This window comes from Monodelphis domestica, chromosome 2 (genome assembly GCF_027887165.1).
Source record: "Monodelphis domestica isolate mMonDom1 chromosome 2, mMonDom1.pri, whole genome shotgun sequence".
Classification (NCBI taxonomy): Eukaryota; Metazoa; Chordata; class Mammalia; order Didelphimorphia; family Didelphidae; genus Monodelphis; species Monodelphis domestica.
Window position 1 is genome coordinate 381339429 of NC_077228.1, and position 16952 is coordinate 381356380.

The 16952-nt window shown below is 35.5% G+C and overlaps 1 protein-coding gene across 2 annotated transcripts in view; it reads right to left on the bottom strand.

The window, feature by feature from the left end:
• Positions 1-16952, bottom strand: part of HS3ST5 (heparan sulfate-glucosamine 3-sulfotransferase 5) — a 302402-nt gene that overhangs the window by 163973 nt on the left and 121477 nt on the right. For both annotated transcript variants that reach the window (XM_007484451.3, XM_007484453.2), the window contains exon 2: positions 3710-3905. The gene's annotated coding sequence lies outside the window, so the exon portion shown is untranslated. The remainder of the gene's footprint in view (positions 1-3709; positions 3906-16952) is intronic.

Below are 16952 nucleotides of genomic sequence, written 5' to 3' on the forward strand. Positions count from 1 at the left end.
TTACCTCAGACACATATTGACTACCTTATCCTCTACAAGTCACTTAAACTTTTGGTGCCCCAGACAACTCTCTTAAGGTTATAATGAAATCTCATTGCTTAAAAAATTTTGCTAGATGCTACCTGGTTATCTGCAGGTATTGCAGGTAGAGGTCACAGGCTTTTGTGTATGTGCTTTGTGACTGCTATTTTGGCTGCTCAGAGGTTTTTTATTTATGCCCCCCTCCCTGGTTCATAGTGGTTTAGCAGAATTGAAAAATGCTAAAAGTCTGATTTCCAAGCATAGGGTATATTATTGTGATAAGATTCCATTTTTTGACTAAAAGAAAAGTTTAGTTCACCCCGTTGTCTAGTTTATTCCCTCAGTGAAAGTTAGAGGTATATTTGCAATGATTGCTTCTATGCACAATACCAACTATATATCTGCTTTATACAGACACACGCACACAGTGTATATACACACGCAAACATATGCACACGCAAACACATATATACAGATGAACATGCATGTGTATATACTCATGATAGCCACAAACATGCATGTACCATGTATGTGTCTATATATACATGTATATGTATTTATACATTCTAAGAGAGACAGAGGGAGAGAGCGAGAAAGAGAGGGCATGTGAGAGAGAAAGAGACAGAGAGATACACAGAGACAGAAAGAGAGAGAAAACAGAGAGAGAAAGAGATAGGGACACAGAGAGACAGAAAGGGAGAGAGAGGTAGAAAGACAGAGAGAAAGAAAGAAAGAGAGAGTGAGAAACAGAGAGAGAGACAGAGACAGAGACAGACAGAGACAGACAGACAGAGACAGAGAGGAGAGACAGAGAGAGGGAGAGAGACAGAGAGATGGAGACAGAGAGACAGAGACAGAGACAGACAGACAGAAAGAGAGAGAGAGAGAGAGAGAGAGAGAGAGAGAGAGAGAGAGAGAGAGAGAGAGAGAGAGAGAATGCAACTTCCAAAACCAATGCGAGAAATAGATTCAATATGAGTCTTTTCATTACCTTTAGGATAAAAGAATTAGAAGATTCCTCTCAGGTAAAGTTCACTTAGAAAGGATAATTTCTTTCCTCAGGCTCCAACTTAGCATTCAAGAAAGGGTGACAAACTCAATTCTTTATCCAATTTTCCAACATTCTCTAGACACAAGAAAATGAACTTTCCACTTCACTGACTATAATTTTATAAAAAGTAACTAGACAGAGATTATTATCTTCTTTTATGTATTTTTATCCATAGAGAAATCTTAAGAATAGAAATATACCAAAAACAAATCATTGTGGCCTCCAACAGAATGTATCCATCAACCTACAACCATAGCAAAAATGGCCTTGCCTGGGAGCTGACCCTACTTTCTTAGCTTTAAATAGCTTTCAAAGATAGATAGTTTTGAGTTTACCAGAAAGCAATTTGTGTCTTTCCACACTGTGGAAATACTCATATAATCTATGTTCTTTCTTCTGTATATTTGAACTGTACTTTGAACCATATTAACTATGTATCAACTAAATTTAATCTAGAACATAAATTCCTAGAAGGAAGCAATCATACATCTTCCATGATTCTTCTTCCAAACACCTCCTGAAATTCTGTGTATTCTAAACTTAATAAATATTCATTAAGTTGAATTTAAATTCATCCATGACTATTACCTCATACCTATATATCCCTACCTAAGAAGTTTTCTCTATGTATATGAGGAAATTTCAAAGATTAAAGTATGCTCCAAGATTAGTGCCCAAATGCCCAGGTAACTATTTTAAAAAAAACAAACTATGATCAATTTTGTTTTGTTCTGTTTTTAAACTGCCTTATTTTTTCACAGATTCTACTTACAGATAGTGAAGAGTCTATATTTATCAAATTTGCCAAAACTACTTAGTAAGCTTTCTTTATGAAATTGTATTTTAAGAACATAGTCTGAAAAATTAGGCATTCATGATAATGAACATTGTCTATGGGAACATCACCAACTTCTATTCTATCTGCTTTCCTAGAAAAGAAGGAAAAATGGAAAAAATAGCCCTAATATTGAAAAAGAATATCAGAAAATTTAATTGAATATTGTAATATAGACTTATTTGGGGGTTTTAATGTCAAAACAAATCTTTTTCCTGTCAAAAAACCCCAAACAATTAAAAAATGTGAAAAAAATATTCAGAGTTTACCATGCAATACATCTTGTCTGAAGACATTTTGTTATCAGAGCTGGTATATATTTCTGACAACAAATGCAAAGAAGAAATAATCTTCATTCTTAATTGATGCTACATCATCATGCATTTTGATTGCCATTTAAAAAGGCATATGGAAAATATATAAATATCATCATACTAAAGGGATGAATTCAATTTTGTTCCCCCTCTCTGCCCCATTTTAATGGTGCAGTTATTTTAAAAAGTGCTCTGGAGTGGTTCAATGGATAGATTACTGGTAGAATCAGAAAGACAAGTTCAAATTTAGCTGTGACTGAACAAGTCATTGAACCTTCATTGCTTTCGTTTTTGTATCCATAAAATAGGAATAATAATAGAACCTACATCTCAGGGTTTTAGTGACCAAAATGAGAAATATTTGTAAAGTGCTTTGTAAACCTTAAAATGCTTTGTAAATGCTAGCTTCTACTTTGAATGAGTACATTAGGGATATCAATTCCCTTCTGGAGAAGATTAGTTTTTGACCTCTCAGACTGTATAAACAAGAAACATTATAAAATGTGTAGAATTACAAGGAATATAATATTTACAAGGCTGTGATTCAATCAAAGGGTCTTGAGACTCTTTGCCATAACAACAAACATTCTATACAACATCAATGATGTCACTGCAAGTCTGAGGTCCAACTTAATTCATTATGAGTCAGTTTATCTTTAGGCTACAGAGAGAAAAAGAACACCAATACTCATAAAACTTTATACAAAATCAATTGGTCGTCAAAAATGATGTGCATGGAAATGCCCTTCACTGTCCTCAGTGAATGGAATCAAGCATGTCTCTAATCACATCACACTCTCTGCAAGTTCTTTTCTGTGGAGAGAAGACTACCAAGCCTAACAATCCATCCTTTTGACACCTAAGGCTGAGATTTCGAAGTAAGGAACAAAATTTAAGCTGTCAAAAATGTGTTCACTCCTAGTCAATCAGAGTGATATGGGCCACAGTTGTCCAAATTTGTTTTTAGAAACAGATCTAATTACATTAAGTATCTAAATGAGTCAAATGACCTTTTTGGGTAGACTAGTTAGGAGATGAGATAGTCAGGATAATCAGTGAGGGCGGTTCTTTGGATTGGATTGGACTCAAAACAATCTAACTATGAAAGAGAGATAAAGATATATGATAACTAGCTGACTCTATTTAATAGTCTAAAAGAGAAGCTGATGGGTAACTGGCTGGTTTCACCAGAGGGTTCAAGCTCAGTAAAATAGATACAAGTACTAGCATTAACATTAATCAGAGCACTTTTTACCTTTGTTGAATTCTCAACTCAGTGGACAGATATAAAATCACTTAATTAGGAGGCTAATCTTTCTTTCGCCATTCTATGGAAATGTACAAATGGGACCACTTTCTTCAATGATTCTAAAGATTACTATTCAATAACCCTTTCCACTCTAGGACTACTTCATTAATATACACTAGGTATTCACTGTAATGAAGTTTAGTGCTTTAGAGAATGAGTTATTTACATAATTCACTAACCTTTGTGTCCGTATGATCATTCGGAAAGTCCTGCACATCTATATCGTGGGAACATGCAAAGAAGAATGGATTTCTTGGATCCTGTCTTTAATTCCCAAGGGCTTCAAGACTTGCCTAGGAGACTACAGAAGTGACTCCAGGAATGCAGTTGAGTAACCGAGGCATCACTGCTGGAGCAACCAGCAACTTGTTGAGTCTAAAACAACAATAACAAAAACCCAAGTCATTAGTCACCTGAAATCTGCATGGAATCTCCTTTGGAGAAGTTCATTAACTGAATTTAAAGTTGGTTTCTCAGTTTTTGCTTTTGCACGTTGCCTTTTAACATTTCACCTCTAATGTTTCATTAGTTAACATTTGTTAAGTCAAAATTGCATGACAGGCCAACCTAAAGAGGGTCTGGATTGAAATCACAATGCTTGAATAGAATTTTTTTTTCTAGTTTCCTCTGTGTGACATCAGTTATATGATCACAAATGCTATTGCTTATTATCCCATTGCTAAATTTTGGTGTAGTACTTATTAATCAAAAAGCTAATGTAACAATTTTAAATTTTACTTTTTAATCACAAGAAATAGTGCTATCCTACTGATTAAGGAAAAAACACATAAAATGCAATAGTTTCTTCAATTCCTTTTTATTTATATAGTAACTATTTTCCTTCAGTAGTATGACTGCAGTAGTTATACATAAATAATACCTTTGAAATCCATGTTTATTTTTTGGACTGATAATGGAGCATCTTCACTGAATGAGTTATATAATAGATGGTATAGTGAGTGCCTAAGGTAGAAAATAAATCTTTGCTGATAATCAAGTATCTGGTTGGGCAGCTAGATGGCACAATGGCTCTAGCAATGGGCTTGAGATAAGGAAGACATCTTGAGTTCAAATCTGGCATTAGATATTTATTGTGTGACCCTTGGCTAGTCACTTAACCCTGTTTGCCTCAGTTCCTCATCTGTAAAATGATCTAGAGAAGGAAATGACCAAACTATTACACTATCTCTACCCGAAGAATTCCAAAATGGGGTCAGGAAGAGTTGGATATGACTGAAAAATGACTGAACTCCAATAACAAATAGCAAAAGTGTCTGGTTACTCATCATATTTGGGGGAACACATAGAATTCACTGAATACAAGTCACAGCAGAAGGAAAACACTGGGGATGAGGCCAGCCATGTAGAAACTTGACTGGAGCCAAGAGGAAGAATATATCAGGAGCAAACATGTGGAGGATGGAGATATACAGGAGAGGACAGGTGACAACTGGGGGACAGAGACAGAGACACATAGTGCCTGAACATAAATGACAGAAACATGGGGGTCAATATGTAGGACTGGTCATGCAGGCAGGAGAGTATTTGCTTTTTGCACTGCTATGATACCATAGATGAAGGTTATGGTGATTTTGTCAGTGTGAGGAAGGAGAACTTCCTCTAGTAGAGGTGATCAGTGGCTTTTTAAGTTTAGGATCTCTTCCCACCAATCCAGATCACAACCTAGGAGACATATATGGCATATGTTAGGGATACACCTGAAGCACATTGAGGTTTTGTGACTTGTCCAAAAAACCCCCCCAAAAACAGTGTCACAAGAAGCATTTGGACCCAGGTCTTTCTAGTTCCAAGCCCAGAACTCTATTCATTATTACACTACCCCCTCTGTACCATTATGGTACCAAAAATCCTAGAAGAATAGTCTGATTGGAAATTTAATAGAAATCGAATAGTTAACACCACTTTTTCATTTTTAAGCTCTCTTTATTCTTGCTTCTAAATCTTATTTATATCTGCTTCTTCCTTTTTCTATTGTCACCACTCTAGTCTAGACACTTTGTCAACTCATGCCTGAATTATTGCAAAATTACTTCAAGAGCTTACTAACTTTTTGAAGTTAGATACTATAACATAGAACAGAAAGCACTGGATTTAGGGGACATTTGTTGAATTCTTGTTCTACTACTTGGGCAAGTTAAATTCATCTCCTTTGACTTTCTTTTTCTTTTCCACTAAATGAGAGGAGTAGATGATATTCTCTTTCAAGTCTATATACCCTATAGTGAAGTACTTGCTTTGTGATCATGTATTCTAGATCCTATGATGAACCTGCCTCTATTCTTGTCACTTTTAGTACATCCAACATGAGTCCTCTTCCTAAAATATTACGTTCATTGGCACAGTTCTTCTCTTCACCATTTGATGGTTTTTCCATTGTCTATAGGATGAAATCTATTGCTTAGAGATCAAATCTCTTACCAAATTTGGGACCACTTAAATCTCTACCTACTCACAAACCACTCACTCATTCTTACTTGAATGCATCTTCTGTTTTTTTGCCTCTGTTTTTGTTGATACCACTTTCTCTGCCTAGAGTGGCTCACTATCCTTTTTTTCCTAATGCTTATCCATTCTCTAACATACAGCTGATAGTCCTCTTTAAAATGCAGCCCAATTCCAGCCTATGATCTCTTAGGTCTTTTAACTCTTTTAAGCATTTGTATCATTAATTCAGCAACTACTCATTATTGTTTGTTGGCATATTGTGAATTGTTAGGATGGACTGTTTCTTTTCTCTAGTTATGTTATGTAAAAGTTTAGAACAAGGTTTACTTAATAGGTATGTAGGAATTGATCTCTCAGGTAGCTAACCCTGACCCACAAAAACAGGTCCTCCCCAAATAATTTAACCGTTGGTCTTTAAGACATACTTTGAATTGGGTCCAGTTCCAGGGAGTTTGGATCATTATTGATCAGTGGGAAAAGGGAAGGTTTCTTGGAGCAAGTGGCCTTTGAATTTGATATTAACGTATGAGAGGAAAATTTAAAAGCATGAGTTTGAGGAAGATATTCTATGCTTGGGCAGCTAGGTAGTACAATGCATAGAGTCCCAGGCCTGGAGTTAGAAATATTTTGGTTCAAACCTGGATTCAGATGCTTACTAGCTGTATGACCCTGGGCAAGTCACTTAAACCTATCTGCCTCAGTTTCTTTACCTGTAAAATAAACTGCAGAAGGAAATGGCAAACTATCTCTGTATCTTTGTCAAGAAAACCCTAAGTGGGGTCATGAAGATTTGGACATGGCTGAACAACATTCTATGCATAGAATATGACATGAAAAAAGGAATAAACGAGAAAAGTGGAGGATATGTAGAAGAGATAGACTATGTGGATGGAGTCTAACATAAACTGGATAGGGAAGGTAGGGAGAGTGGTGTCAGGTTGTATAGGGTCTTGAATGACAAGAAAAGAAAGTTGAACTTTCCTGGGAAGATAAAAGAAAGTCATTAGAGTAATTGAATAGCGGCATCACATAACTAGATTTAGGTATATGAACTTCATAAATTTGACATTTAATGTCTTGTGTTTTTTTTTCATTACTACCACACAAGTGTTCATTATTTCTAAGTGTCCTTAGAAAAAAATGCAAGTATTTGATCTAGAAATATCAAGCTAAACAATTAAAGCCACTTGAAATAGATGGTTTTTGGAACTGGAAATAATAAAAGTTAGTGTGAATCCATTTTTAGCTGCAGGGGATTTTCATAAATATAAGAAAGGCCATGCTTTAGATGCAAAGGAAGGCATGGTAGTAAAGGCTAATATTATATAGACATTACTCAGAATAATGTTTCCCCTAGGGCAGTTGGAAACTAATTAATAAGTTGATGATGATGATAAATACTTTGAGATTTTAAAAGCACTTTCTTTATAACACCAGGAGATAGTTCATATTATTAAAATCTTCAATTTTGCAGGTAAGAAAAAAGAGAAGTTAAGAAATGTTTCCTAGGTCATGCAGCAAATTTAGTATGTATATATACATATATTTATGTTTATATATGCATACACACATATATGTATATATGCTATGTGTATATATAAATACTATATCTAAATACATTAAGATCCAAGCCTGGTTCTGATTATGAGACTAGTCTTACTATTATACTACACTGCTGATAAGTATGTACCAGAATAGCAAATGAATTAAGTGATAGGGCTATTGATATGTGAATAAAGGGCTATAAATATCAATACCATATAGAGTTTGTGCTTCATTGTGAATGAAGTTTCACACGTATTCTCATTTGATTCTCACAGTGACTGACACTGAGTTATTATTATTTCAGGAAACCAATGCCCAGAAAGTATGAGGAACTCTTGTCTTTTTTAGCATTAAAATTTATACCTATTTACATAAAATTTACATATATAAAAAGTTATGAAGCATTTTATTTTTTCTTCTCTGTATGCCTCATCAAAGGAAAAAGAAAGAAAATAAAAACCTTCTAACAAATAAATTCTCAAGCAAAACAAATCCTGATAATCACAATATCTAAAATTGTGTGTCTCATTCTGCATGATATCTCTGTTAGGAGATGTATTACATGGTTCATTGTTGGTCTTCATGACTGATCACTGGATTAATTACAACTCTAAGGTTTTTCAAAATGGCTTATTTTTATGATGTTAATGCAATAGTATAAAGAATTCTTGTGGTTCTGCTTACTCCTGACTGGATCGGTTCATAAAAGTCTTCCTAGGTTTTGTGAAAATCTCTTTTTTAGGAGACTATAACAAGGTTGCATAATTAATAAGTAATACTTAGATCTAACAACTTCCATCCAGGCTTGATGACTCCTGGCCAGTATCTTTTTCTTTCTAGTAACACTTGAAATTCATAATTCAAAATATTTTCCTCAGCTTGTTCTTTTTTTTAAATGTGATACTTGTGATATTTGAACATTCTTTCAGCTCCCTCATTCTATCAGTCTGTAGAAAGCCTTAGAAAGAAGCAAGAATAACCAGAATGGGAAGCAAGTGGTACTGGTCACTGTAGGTAAAGCCCATGCATATTTTAAAGCTGTAAGGCTTTTTTTGAGCAACCTAGTCCTAATCTCTTTAAAATTAGCTGCAGAGTGCCTAAGGCATTTGTAGGAGGCAATTTCCTCTGGGCTTTTACAGAACTCTTGTTTGGTTACATACATAGTTTGACTCTATCACAGTAATGAGGGAGCTTGTAAAAAAAACCAAAACTTCTATATGACATGCATTTTGAAAATGAGCACAGTTGCCTTAAAAAATCAGAGTAGCCTACACTTATTCTCCAGGACAGTAGAAGATATTTTAAGAACATAATGATCCATATTTTACTAATCAATCACTTTTCAAGCAAAAGAAGAAACTTATCTAGTGTAAATATCCTTTTTCTTGTAGAAATAATAATAATTTGTTGTTGTTCAGTTACTTTTCAGTTGTGTCTGACCTGTTGTGTGCCTGACCCTTTATGAGCCCATTTGAAGTTTTCTTGGCAGAGATATTGGAGTGGTTTGCTATTTCCCTCTCTAGATCATTTTACAGATGAGAAAATTGAGGTAAACAGGTTTAAGTGACTTGCCCATGGTCAAATAGCTAGTATGTGTCTGAATTTAAACTCAGATCTTCCTGACTCCAGTACCTATCCACTGTGCTACCTAGCTGCCCTTTCCTTGTAACATAAAATACACTCCCTATTTTCCTTATAACACTAAAAATGGAGGGTAAATGTCATAATAAAGGAAATGAAGAAAAACAATTTATCTCAATTTATATTCTAATGGGGGAAGCAATAGGTAAAAATTGTCCATCCAAGAGATAAAGGATTAACAGTAGGATAGGGGTGTGGAATAGGGAAGTCTTAACTTCTACAGAAGGTGAGATTTTAACTGAGCCCTGAAGGAAATAATGAAGCTTAGAGGCAGAGATGAGGAAGAAGAGCTTTTCAAGGGGAGAAGGGTACAGACATTCAGTAAAAATGCACAGAGTTAGAGATGGAGTTTTGTTAATCAGAGAGTACATAGAGAGGAATAAGGTACAAGAAGATTCAAAAGGTAGGAGGATAACAAGTTGCAAATGACTGTAAAAGCCAAATATAAGATATTATATTTAACCATGGAGGTAATAGGAAGCCACTGAGTTATAATGAATAGGAGGTTGACGTAGACAGATGTGTGATTTAGAAAATCACTCTGGCAGCCAGAGGAAAGATGGATTAGAAAGGAGAGGTTTGAGGCAGAGAGGCTAACAAGAAGATATAGCAGTGGTCCAGGCATGAGATGATGAAGACCTAGACCAGGGTGGCAACTATATGAGTAGAGATAGAAGAGGCATATATGAGAAATGCTTTTAGAATTTGAAGCAAAATGATTGGGCAACAGATTAGATGTGTGGAGTATGACTAAAGAGTAGGGGATGACACCAAGGGTGAGAACCCAGGGGACTGGAAAGATGCTGGTGCTCTTGACTGAAATAGGGAAGTTAGAAAGGCAAAATGGTTTGGGGAGAAATAGAATGAGTTCTATTTTAGACACATTGAGTATGAGATGTCTATAGCATAACCAATTCAAAGAGTCCAAGCTATTTGTTGGTGATGCTCAGGAGAGAGAGATCAAATTTGGATAAATAGATCTAAGAATCAGCTGAAGAAAAAGAATAATTGAGCCCATAGAATCTGATGAGATCACTAACCAAGGCAGTATAAACAAAGAAGAGGGTCGAGGACAGTCTCTTGAGGAATACCTATAGTTAGTGAGCATGGCTTACATTAAGATCAAGCAAAAGAAACAGAGAAAGAGTAGTGATAAAGGCAGGAGAACTAGCACATAACTATAATGAAAACTTAGAATATAAAGGAAGATGGTAAGCAATATTATCAAGGGCTGAAGACAATTAAACAAAAAAGACAGAACAAAAGAAGACTGAGGAAGACCTATTCGAATCATCAATGAGGAGATCACTGTTAGAGTTTAATATTGATGAGATTTAGAAGGGAATAAAAAGAAATTTAGGCAGCTACTATAGAAGGCTTTCTCAAGAAATTTAGTCATGAAGGGGAGAGATAGGCTATGATAGCTAGAGAGAATGATAAGATTAAGTTAAAGTTCTTTTTCTTTTTTTTTAGGGTAGCAGAAGAATAGGCACATTTATAGGCAGTAGAGGAACAGTCAGGAGACAGGGAAATATTGAAGATTAGTGATAGAGTGAGATTCATAGAAGAGATCATCTGCTGGAGAAGAAAGGACAGAATGGGAACTGCCTTGGCAAGGAAAAGGCCTATTCTTTTTGTGTGGGACAGGAAGAAAGAGATAGTGGGAGAAGACCTGAGAAGGATATCAGATAAGGAGAGGAGAAGAAGCAGCCCTTGGCAAGGGATCATATTTTTTTTTTTATTCCAGTAAAGGTCTTCAGTTGAGAATGTGGAGGGAGGATGCTGAAAGTTAAACTTTTTCTGTTTTTCTCCTTTAAGAGTTTTGAGCTTTTTGAATGCAACACTAGCATCTTTGACTTTCTCCCCTTCTTCTTCATGTCCAATCTCCCCACAATGTTCTACATACAGTGGTTGGCTAATAATACATGATGATGTCTGCATGAACTCAAAATAGAGGTCTCTCACTGGTCTTTATCTACATCTTTTTCAATCATTTCTGGCACAGGCAAAATAGATTAGAAATATCTCCAGACATAGGCAAAGCACATTTAGGTTTTAAAAAAAAAATTTACACATTTTAAAACATGTGCCATATATAAATTGTTACAGTGATTTTATGTTGGATTGAACTATTTTAGATGGTGACAGGCTCAAAAGCTTTATACTCTCATGCACACGCACACAGAAGATAGACATGGGAGATGAGAAAAATGTTTAACTGCCTGTATCTTAAACATGGACAATTTCAGGCCAATGTTATCAGCACATTTATTTCAGGATGTTTGACTAGTTTTTTACAGCTGAGTTCTACATACTCTCTACACCTACGTTTAAAATGTCTATCTACAAAGGCACTTGTACAATGATTTAAGATGATAACTTTTTGATTTGTGTGAAAATGAGCCATCTGAAAGTACTTCAAAAACTACTCACAATAATCAAAGGCTCTATATTACTATTGGGGAAAGGATGAAGGCAAGGAGGTGAATTATTCTGGAAAATGTAAGAAGTCAGCATATTACCTTGTTACCTCAATGCATTAAATCTTCTTTCAAGTTTGCTCAACAGTAAGGTTAAGAGCATGACCTCTAGAGAGATTCCCACCACCTTCCAGTGAAAGATACATTTGCTGAATAATAATAACGTCCAGTGAATGGAGACCTCAAAACCTGAAGAGACATGACAGCAGGTAGTCTAGGAAATATATTTCTAAAACTAGGGTCCAAGTATTTGATAATTCATGTAGAATTCTAACCGTCATTAAATTTTGGGAATTTGGGGGGCAGCAGGGTGGCTCAGTGGATTGAGAGCCAGGCCTAGAGACAGGAGGTCCTGGGTTCAAATCTGGCCTCAGACACTTCCCAGCTGTGTGACCCTGGGCAAGTCACTTGACCCGCATTGCCTAGCCCTTACCACTCTTCTGCCTTGGAGCCAATATACAGTATTGACTCTAAGATGGAAGGTAAGGGTTTATGAAAAAAAAATGGGAATTCGGAGTTTATTTAGAGCAACTCCCTAATTTTACTGATAAAGAACTGAGATGAAGTCCAATTAAATGACTTGTCCAAAATCAAACTGGTAGTAAGTAGCAGAGCATGTATTCAACCCAGGTCTTCTTGTCTGTAAATCCAGGTACATACTGATGAAATGATATGGAATTTAGAGACCTGGATTAAAATTCTAGTTGTGCCACTCACTACCTACATACTGTTCCATTAGCCACTAAACACTCTGGCCTTCAGTTTCTTCATTTATAAAATAAATATGCTTCTTTAGATGATGATCTCTGAGATTTTTTCCTGCTCTAGGCCTTTGATCCCATAATTTCTCATTTGCTTTGTACACAACTACAAAATCATCTCAATACAAGATGAAGTTTAAAAAGATCAAAAGAGGAAAAGTGAGACACAGAAAGATCATTTAGGTTGCCTGGATTTTCTCAGAATGTAAGCTCCCTGAGGAAAGGAGCTAGATCTGTTCTTTGTGTGTTCTACACTAATATGCCTCAGTAAATGCTAATAGATTTTAATTACAGCAATTTCCAAGGGATTCAAAATTTAATCACTGATACAAAATATTAATTAAAGTAACAATATAACTGTTATAATGGTAGATGCTCAAATATTTGTTAAGTGAATGAAATTTATTTTCTGGAGGTGAAAAGTGTAGATCTCATGCATTTAAATGAAGGAAGAAAATGCCTTTGAAAGTCCTCATGGCAGTGGAAAACATTTTGAAGGCGAAGCAGATCAGACTTCTTACTGAGTGATAGTCACCAATCACAGTTGTCTTACTTGCTGAATTTCTAGTCCATCGCTTCATAGCTTCCCCTTTGAGTATTCCTGACCTTCACTCTGTTGAGGATCCTTAATGTATGGGACTTTAGCTCCCTCTCTGTTTTGTTGCTTTGTTTTGTTTTTCAGATATTTCAGACTTCCCAAGGAAAAAAAATTATTTAAAAGAATCACACAACTAGCATGTAGAGCCTAAAATCTTTGATCTGGAAGAGTCTGTCCAGGGCCTGCTTTTCCAGGACTTTGCCTCAATGGATGTTTCTAATGGAATGTTTGATAATTATGATAGGCAATGTATAACTTTGAGAGCCGGTGTGATGTACACTGGCAACATCCTGTTTATTTCATATTCAGAAAAATAATATTAAAAAACAATTTTTATCATATATATTCATCTTCTCCAGTTATCCTGGCTTATTAGAAAGATAACCCTGGTGGTTGAACTACTATGGATGAATAATAAAAGAAAACAGTTCATTTCTAGTTACAACTACTGCTTCTGTTATTTATGATTTTAGCATATTTTAAGTTTCTTCCCATTATCTTCTCTAGTAGACTTGAGAGTTTCTCAAAGATAAAGGCCGTGTTGCTTCCACTTTTTCATATTCCTTCACTGTACTTTAGTATTTTAGACCCAATAAGCACTCAGCCAACATTGCTGATGACAAAAGGAAACCATTTAAAGTAAAATTGAATTAAGATGATCAGAACACACAGGCTGTGATTTCAACCACTTTTACCAAATTCTCTTTGTTCCATTCTTTTTGTAAATATAACAAAGATCTTGATGATCTGAATGCTAATAATTAGAAATTTACAGATCCTTGTAACCCAGACGCTGGGATGGGACTCTCCTCAGTGTCTGTCTCCTTCTACATTACTTCTTTAGGCTACAATCAGGATTGTGGATGGGTTAGACTTTGCCCTAGAGGTGGTAGGTACAGCTGTAGCAGCTACAAACTGATGGGCACAACCTTCTGCCATCTGTATATAATCTCTCCTTGCAGTTATTCCTTGGAGCATTATTACAATCCTGTGGTAGCAAGAAAGTCGGCATAGCAAGAAAGCATGCAGCAAGGGAAGGTCAGTGAATAGCAGCAGGGAAGTTCTGAGCAGTGGCCCTACACAGAACCTCACTACCTCTTTTGGTATTGTCTTGGCCACCCAGGAGATGCCCTCTGGAGGGTAAAGGAGAAAGTAGAGAGGGCTCTTGGGCTAACAAGCCTTCCTCTCCCTAATCCAAATGATGTGCATGTAATTTAGATTTCTAAATCACTTGAGAAAGAGACATACCTAGATTATAGGCAAATCTGTAGTTTTATTTCATGCATTACTATCTCTACTTGGAATGCTTGAAATGATTAATATTTTTCATGATTAAAGCTTTCTTGACATTATTGACAATCTCACCTCTCAAATTTTCCTGGCTGTCAAGGCAGGTATCAAGGCTTGATTTTCACTTGTTGACCTTTTTAGGGATAGGAGTAGACTCACAAGGTTTAGGGCTCAGGTTCAGAGGTCTTTGGTAGAAAATAAACTCCTTGAAGACAGGGACTATTTACCTTTTTTTTATTTTTGTTCTATATAGCCCTAGTAATTGGTACTATTTTTAAAAAATACATTGTAGATGCAAAATAAATGCTTTTAAATGGGACTTGGAAATCAAGGATATTATTATTACTTAACTTTACTACTACTATTACAATAACAGACCTTAATATAGCCTTTTAAGGTTTTCAAAATACTTTTATATCACATTATATGAAGTACTTTTCCATTCACAGACTCTTTGATTTAATAATTTAATAATTATTTAATAATACTGTTGGATAGCTTGTGGGCTAAATAGAATTCTATGGGCTGGCTTGAAAATGCAAATAGAATTTATAACATGACTTCTCTGGGATAACACATCTTGAGTTCCACTTACAAACCAACTTTAATTCAGTAAGTTAATCAGTTAATAAAACACAAGTCAGCTCTTAATTGTTCATGCTAATGGACTAAGGGGGGAACTATGATGAAACCAAAAGAGTGAATAATAAAAAAATCATACACATTTACTTTTAGAATCTATGATTTAAACTTAATGTACCTAATTTTCCATTTTAGTTGTTTTATTTAGAATAATAGCTGATTTGTATTCTCTTAGTATATAGTACCTAACAGTAGGGAGATATTAACTCAAGGAATATGTCTTGCATTATACTATGGAGGGAAATTTTACCTTGGTATTTATTTACTAATGAAATAAGTCAAGACTTACCCTTCCCTTCAATTTAAACACACACAAACATATACACACTCTACGTATCATATATACACAGATCTTTTCTATAACTACATAGGCATTCCTATCTTTAAATGGTTCTCCCCTGGGAATAGAATAGTTTATGATTATTTAAAACCAACTGGAAATATCAATGTATATTTTGAAATAACATTTTTGCAGAACGTGCAAAAATAACAAAATAATAAAACTTACCCAACTATTCCAACAGAAAACTTCTTGGAAATTTTCCATTATTATCACCCAACTGGGTTATTCCTCTAAAGTCTTAGAATTCTGGCTTTTATCCCCCCAAACCCCCCAGAAACTTCACTCTCTCCTGAGTTATGTAGACATCATCAGCATAGACCAGAGTTGCTTTACAACAGTTTGAATAAATTTCTAGGGATGTATTATATATAGACAAGTAGTTTAAAGCATTCAGCATAGAGCAAAGGAAATAGGATCTCTAGAGATTAAGAATCTAGCCCTGCCACTTAAGTGCCTATGTAACCTTGGGCAAGCTAATTATCTTATGGGACTCAGGCTTTATCTGGGAAATGAAGGGGCTGGATTAGGTGACCTCTTAGGTCCCTTTCATCTCCAAATATGAGATGCTATGACATTTCTATTTTATTCACTGAGCTCAGCTTAGTGGGGTTTCCCATAATATTTAGGTCCTTTTGCTATGAAAAGATTTGTCCCCTTATCACTTTCTAGTTTCTTCTTAACATAAGCATAGCCTTCCTTGCTTAAGTGTTCCTTAGTCATTGAGGAAGAATATTTTGTGTCTAGTTTCTCGAGCTCTTAAAAGGCATATAAGTGGCACAGAGGATGTGGTATTGGACTTGAAGATAGGAAGATTCAAGTTTAAATATTGCCTTAATGAGTTACTAGAGAGAGGTATGCCCCTGGGCAATTTTCTTAAATTTTCTCAACCCCCAGTTTCTTCATATATAAAAATGGGAGCAATAATAACACTTGCCTCATGAAGTTGTTGTATTAAACCTTACATCATTCTATAAATTTTAGACACTAGCAATTATTATCCTAGAACTCTGGCCAGACTTGACCAAAAACAGACTTCTGATATCTTGAGCTGAGCCACCTTTCTCAGGGGTGTCTTTACATCAAGCAATTTATATTGAAATGACATTTTTTTTTTGGGGGGGGAAGAGTTCCTGTCACTAGTTTGCCAATCTCATAGGGCTGAGGGGAGTAAAATTATTTTTGCAAACTATAAAATGTTATATAAATATTGACTATTAATTTAATTATTTATTAACAAATCTTACCTTCTGTCTTAGAATCAATACTAGATATTGGTTCTAAGGAAGAAGAGTGGCAAGGGCTAGGCAATGGGGGTTAAATGACTTGCCCAGGGTCACACAGCTGGGAATTTTCTGAGGTCACATTTGAACAGAAGACCTCCTGTCTCTGGATCTGGCTTTCAATCCATTGAGCCACCCAGCTGCCCCCTCATTGTTGTTGGGGTGAGTTTGTTTTTAACCTCCCACATAAAAATTTCCAAAGGACTTTGGATCTGACAATAACTATCCACACCCTCCCCACCCCCCAAAGTTTTAGGTACAAATTAATCTTATATAGTGTAATGAGGAATGATAGATTTTAAATTTTCCTTCAGCACCACAAAATGAAGGCTGGAGCTGCTATTCTAACAACACACATCAAGGAAAATTAGAGTAG